The following is a 7,232-nucleotide window of genomic DNA, read 5'->3' as shown; positions in this document are numbered from 1 at the left end:
ATTAAGACTAGAGCCATGGAAAGGTAAGAAGCAACCAGTGGTGCCCATTTCTGGGCTGAATTCTGAAGGGACAAAAATACAGAGATCTACAAAAACATATGAAAACTCAGAAAAGCCCTGGGGTTGTCTAATGAACACTGGTAATGCAAACAACTATATGTTTAATGGCAAATCTGTGAACGCAAGGATTGTTTGCAAGAGGACATACCTAAAAACGTGGGGGGAATAAAACTACTGACTTACAGTGTTAACCCTAATCCATTTCCAATTAGTGATACAAGTTATAGGTGCACGGTCAGGTATGTGTCATAGCAGATGAAGGTGACAAATTCATTTATGAGCGAGCAACATTTTGCCAAACTATAAGACAAAATGTCTATCATCTTCAAACATATAAGTAGAATAAATGAATACAAATGAAAGAGCAGAAAAGGAAATTGCAGCTAGAGTAATGGCTTTTGCACTTCTACCATGTAATCAATTAAAGGTACATTATTTTTATATGCATGTTTTAATAAATAGACTATCCTGTATTTCCTCAAGGAATAGTTCATCAGACATATTCATTCAATCATGTCAGGGTGAAAAATACTCCTTGCATTTGACTGCAGTGTATGTCTTTGAGGAGTTTCTCTCCTTCTCACTATTGTGTTTCAATGGAGTTGGCATACATATGTTCAGGGCATGTGGTATGACCACAGAGTTGGCATACATATGTTTAGGGCATGTGGTATGACCACAGAGTTGGCATACAGATGTTCAGGGCATGTGGTATGACCACAGAGTTGCTATACATATGTTCAGGGCATGTGGTATGACCACAGAGTTGGTATACATATGTTCAGGGCATGTGGTATGACCAAAGAGTTGGCATTATAAGTACAGGGCATGTGAGAATGAGCAGGATAAAAAAACTTTCTTCAGCCTTTGCCGTTAAATTGTATGTAACTTTGTCATTCCGTTCAAGTGTGACGGCACATGTAAGTTTCAAACAATCAATCATCTCTCAGTCTTACATAGTGTAAGCATTTTAATAAACAGAACATAGAATAAAAAGGTTGTTTTTAATAGAAAGAGTAACAACATGAGAAGACATCAGTTAATGTACAAATAAACATTTCTAGCTATACTCCTCAATACTATATGCCAGAACTGTGCTATAATCAAATGCTACAAAATGTGAGAGAGTGTGTGTGTGTGTGTGTGTGTGTGTGTGTGTGTGTGCGTGTGTGTGTGTGTGTGTGTGTGTGTGTGTGTGTGTGTGTGTGTGTTGGTGTGTTTGTGTGTGAGACATAGGTGAGAAGGACAACTGTAAGTTGATGTACAGTTCATTAAATCATGTTTATACCCTTGAGTAAGTTTTTGCTTTCTCTATTTTGACAGTTTCCTAGTACAAGAAACCAAGCCAGTTGTACATTAATATTTCAAAACTGTACTTTGTAAGTTATTTATGGACAGCCTTTGAATATTGTTGCATTGCAGTTCTAAGCTGCAGTAAATCAATACCTTTTTCTTACTGGCTCCCTCCCTCTGGTTTGCCTAGTGTGTCTACTGCAGAAAACCCACATTGCTTTATTAGCAGCTAACAAATGGAATCTCAAAGCAAGCAAGATGTCTTGTTTTCTGCAAGCCAATCAATAAACAGGAATATAAATATAAAAGATTAGTGAATGGGTTGGTTTTAATTGAATATCAAAATGCCCTTCCACATCATTCAAGTGAAACATCAATTTATCAGGAGGGTCTCTGTAATAATAAACTGAGGCAGAAATGGATGATGGTAAATACCTAAAGATTTTATTATGTGATTTAAAAATGATGAATTATTGGAAGATATGAATATGCAAGCTTTATTTTCTTAAATGTCACAACCAACTGACATCATTGAGAAACTGCTAGAAATTTTACTTCTCTTTTTATAACTGACATGACAAAATGAAATGTTTCTGTGAGCTGTTATAAAGTGTGCATTCAGAGACATGATCTTGTCTCATTGTAATTATCCACTAGTCTGTAACATCAAAAATTAAGTTTAGTAGAGATGATATTAAAAATGTTAGCATTCTCTAAAATTTAAAATGAGTTTTCTTTATTACTTCAACTAGCAGATTATTCCATAGTCTAGCATTTCATTATTGTCCGAGATTTTGTTTCACCCTCATCTAATGCACATTAACATTTGAATTTTCCAGCTCTGCCTTTCAGAATATCTTATTATGCTAAATGTGTCCGTGTATCATTTTGCATATATTTACCATAATCTCTTCTCCTGAATTCTAGCTGCACTAAATTCAGAACCACAGACTTACCCTGGTACCATTACTAATCTATTTGTGTCAGTACTTCAACAGGTAGAAAATTTGCTTTTGATGGTGGAAGATCAGAAGACTGCTGTTCTTTCTACAATGAAATACTGACTTCCTGAAAGTCAAGGTTTCAACTGAATGAATAAAACTGCCCAAAAACCAAAAGGGCGAAAAACTCCACTTTTCCTTGTTCTTTGCAGAGGAGCAAGACCCCCTGCATGCTCGACCCCTAAACGTATATATTTACCAACTTCACAGTCACACCTCCTTGAAGAAGGGAGAAATCTCCATAGAAAGTGAATTATTGCTGGTGCATAATTAGAAATCCCACCAACAATGATTTCCTATGGACAAAAGTGTTTTATTTATGCCGCTTGACTTTTTTTTGCAAGCTATTGACTCTCGGGGAATTTCTCCTTGAGACTGAGTAGGGAAGCCACTGAGACTTCTATTCTCACTTTAGGTGCTTGAATTAATGCCATCCATTGGAGGAGATATTAAATCAAGGCCACCACCACCTGAGCATGCCGTAGCTCATGTAGCTATAAAAGATTCCATCCATCCACCCATCCATCCACAACCCCTTTTTCCCATTTTTGCATATAACACATAAAAAGAGTAGGGCAATTTCCTCAGTGTCCTATCCAAATTTACCCTAGTCATTATGGATACCAACTCAAGCCTTCCCTGAAAAGAAGCAGCTGACCTAGTGGGACCAACCAGTCAGCAAACCATAAATATATAATCCTGCAAGCATTCCACTTCATTATATGATTCCTTTTTTATTTATTTTTTCACCTAGCTTGCTGCTGAATGGTCTTCCTACATGTAGTATAGCATATTTTCAGTTAATTTATTTTATTTTTTGTCTACTAATTTTTTTGTATTTCTGTAACTGTTTTTTTGTTTTAGTTGTGATGTACTAACCCAGACTGTGTCTGAAAAAGGTCAGTTTTGAGCAGAGGATCGTAGGATCATAGGAGGTTACTCGGCTATTGGCCCTAAGGCCATTATAAGCCTAGCCAAGAGTTTAGCCCATGTTTAGACAAGTCAGCACCCAATGCCCCTGTCCAGCAGGGATATGGGTGGAATCCCAGGGGTATATTTTCTGTTTCCCATTCAGTTATCCAGGTTGTGCTTAAAAAAGGGTAAAGAGGTACTCTGCTTGATGTGGAGAGGGAGTCTATTCAATAGATGAGGGAGTCTCTGGGACACAAATCTGTCCTGCCAACAAGTCCTGTTGATGTCACAGATCAGGCTGAGGCCGTGCATGCGAGTTAATCGAGTGGAGCTTGACTTGTGGATATGCAGCAGGCCCATCAAGGTGGGATCACCTTGTATGCCAGACAGAGGTCACCTCTGAGGAGTCTGTATGAAACTGAGTAGAGGGATAGGACTTTTAGCCTATCTGCGTATGGTAGATGTTTGAGGCCCTGGATTCTCCTGGTGAGGAACCTCTGTGGTCTCTCCAGCTGCTGTATGTGCTTTGCGAGGTACATGCCAAAAGGAACATTGTACTCAATAATGGGCCTTATAAGGGAAAAATGGGATGTTATGACCTCCTTGTCCCTGGATGAGATGCCCTTACTTATGAGGTGGGCAATGTAGAAGGTTTTCCATACAATGGAAGCAACATGGTGACCAAAAGTCAGATTGCTATCAACCTGGCTGCCCAAATCCCTCATGACTGATTGCATGCTTAGGACATTCTTATTAATGTGATAATTTGTGAGGACGTCACTCTCCCCAAAGGGGATGATGATGCATTTTTTAGTATTCAGCTTGAGGCCATGTTTCTGGCACCAGTCATTTGTCTGAGTGGGACCCTCTTGGAGGATGTCCACATCACTAGGGGAATTGATGACAGCACCCAGCTTGCAGTCATCTGCAAACTTCACTACACCCCTTAAACAAACTTAAGTAAATAAATAAATAAACATACCATGAGGGTGCATTAGTCCAAAATATACTTTTCAGCCATGGGCCAGGCATTTACAGCAATAAATGAACAGTAATAGAAAGTGATAGGAAAGCATCAGGCATTTGAAGGTAACCATAAATATGATGTACTTCTATTCAGCAGTCTTATATAGACAAGTACCATGTTCGCATGTTAGATAAGAGACCGTTATACATTTGAGACCCAGTCTATAACATGTGGAAGCTTAATCTATTGACATCTATTTAGTGTTTTAAAAAGCACTTTATTCAGTATTAGTAAATACCATCATTTCAGTAGTTTAATTTATATATTCAGCAATTTTACATTAACTACCCTGAAAATAATCGTGTTTTTAGGTCCGCCAAGAGCTCTGTATGTAGCAATATCAGATTAAATTGAGTTTTACTAGCGAATAGTAATAGAGCATGAGAAGGAGACGGGTGTGCGTGCAGTAAATGGGCAGGGCATGGCATGTCCTTACTTTGTCGTGGGTGAAATGATGCAAAGATGAGAGCAATGCAGACGGAGAAAGTGTGGAAGTGGTAAGGAGTGGGCAGTAGCCTAAACAGCTGAGGGCGAAGGGGGTATTTCAGAAGGAAGGAGGGTACAAACGCAAAACATTCGCTAGGAGGCCAAGTGCTAAGAAGATAAAAAAAACGAGAAAGGAATGCATTTATTCTGATGTGACACATTTTATTCTACATTTGTTGATCAGGTAGCCAGTGAACCTTTTCAGCCATTACACAGGCTGAAAGCAATACATTTAGAGCTTGACACTTACAAGTCAGTATGATTCAATTGTCTTAAACAGCATGCTACAGATCCACAATTTCAATATAAACAAAGTAGGTTGCAGAAAGAGTAGCAGCTATAAAATACTTCTGCCTCCCAGCACTGAATTACCTTAACCACAACCACAGGCATTACATTATCCATTACAGTACTTACCCTCTTGTGTAGTCTAGTATAATTATGTGCTATTTGTTCCTCTGCAATCCTTCGTTTACTTACTAAATTCACTGTCACAATAACCAGCCTTCACCAACTAATTACAAACCTACCAATGCCCATTTGTCCTAAACTGTACTTTAAATTCACCCTACCCTAGGGATCCCCGAATCGCTTACTAATAATGTTAGACCCCCTTGAGCACATATGTCTTTATGGTAGGAGGCCATTCGATTCCTTTTCCTCAGTCATTTCTCATGTCAAGCATGGAACAGATGAAAGCTCTTAAAAGAATAACCTTTGCTAAAGTAAGTGCCTGTAGGTTTCTGGAAAATAAATAAATAACATTGTAGACTAGCCTCAGTACTGCTAAACCAAATATTACTGCTGTCAAAGAACCTTAGCTGAAGTTTCACTTTTATCCTTGCTTACCCCAAATAATTATCTTTTTATGTAGCCATAGGCCAGGCAAAAGCAGCAGAATGTGTGGCCTTCTTCTTTTGGGTAGACAGTGGCCATACAAGACAAATTATAGGAATTGCCTACTTCTCTAATATAGAGTACTGGAAGTGCAGACCCTTAAAACCTTTCCCTAACAAATCTCAACACAAAGCTAACTAGATTTTCTGCCATTGTAGTATTAAAAGGCTACTAACATGCCACGAAATAAGCCCAGCACTCTCAGCCAAAGGGAGCCCTGTTACTTATTCTGTGATACGTGTCCTGTACTGGTGCTAATAGTGCTATCTTACAGATTTACTATAAAAAAGATCTGCTCTTTTATGCTACAAGGTCTTAAATAAGGACATCAATCTCAAGTCAGTGCTGAGGCCACATCCTTTCCTATCACCAGTGGAGCATCTTCATTCTGACGGTATTACTATACAAAATTCTTCACCTAAACTTTTGCCTATAATAAAAATCCATCTTTTTGTGTATATTTTTGTCTATTATCCTCCCAGAGCCACCCTGTACAAACTCCTCTTTAATTGCCTACCTTAATTTAACAGACCATGATACCCTTGCAGTGTAGTACACAAACAGAAAGGTAGTATACATCCCAAAGCAAATGTCTTTGGAAACAATTGTTAAGCAAGTAATATGAGAGAAGCCCCGCTGGTCATGAGCTGCATTGTTGTGTCCCATCACCATGCTTCAAATTCTGCAAGCACTGAGGTGTCTGAGGCATAAGAGACAAAGGTACTATCCTTGGACACACCTTGCAAGATGATGCAGACACACTATGCGAGTCATTTTTTCCCAAATTTCTTTATTGGTTGACAAAATAATTTGCCTTATAACAGTATATTTTACATTGATTTAAAAGAAACTGATTAAACAAAGGTTCTTATTTCAACCAACTATTTTTCCCAATTTTATACTCTAATACAGCAAGTTATAAAAAAGGAAGCAAGTATATATACTATAAGCAATGTGTGTCTGTGTCACTTGACCAGTTAATAATACATGTTCGAATGATGAAGCATAAAACTCATGGTTTTTTTTTTGTTTGTTTTGTTTTTTGAAGAGACATTGGATAAAAAATTGAGAGGTTAACTTGCTTAACTTTAATTATACAAGACTATTTTGATATTTTTCCTATAACACTAGCAGTCTGTGCATCTTGAAAGTCTGTTCAGATGATGCCACTTAAGAGAAGACTGAGCCGAACTACCGGCAGCACTAGCCTTTACTACCAACCTCCACTGTTATGATGACAGAGTTATTCCCAGTTCATTCAGAGTGTTTCTTTTGCAGACTGGCAGAGGACATTTTTGTTTTATTTTATTTTTTATTTAATCCTTTGTTGACTAGGTTAGTCCTACTAGAATACTGACCTATTTTCAAGGGAGATCTGACATTGTATTTATACTACAATATAAAACTGGGAGCCCATATATCTTACATATATTACAGACCAGGTTAAATTTTATAATAACGACAATGCAATTAATCTAACTACTTGTTAAGACATCTTGCTTGGATTTTAATACAGGTTTAATGCTGTTCATGGTACTTAATCCTGGTGGTACATC

Source organism: Protopterus annectens, chromosome 8.part1 (genome assembly GCF_019279795.1).
Source record: "Protopterus annectens isolate FY-2018-M chromosome 8.part1, PAN1.0, whole genome shotgun sequence".
Classification (NCBI taxonomy): domain Eukaryota; kingdom Metazoa; phylum Chordata; order Ceratodontiformes; family Protopteridae; genus Protopterus; species Protopterus annectens.
Note: the sequence above shows the minus strand (reverse complement) of the source record.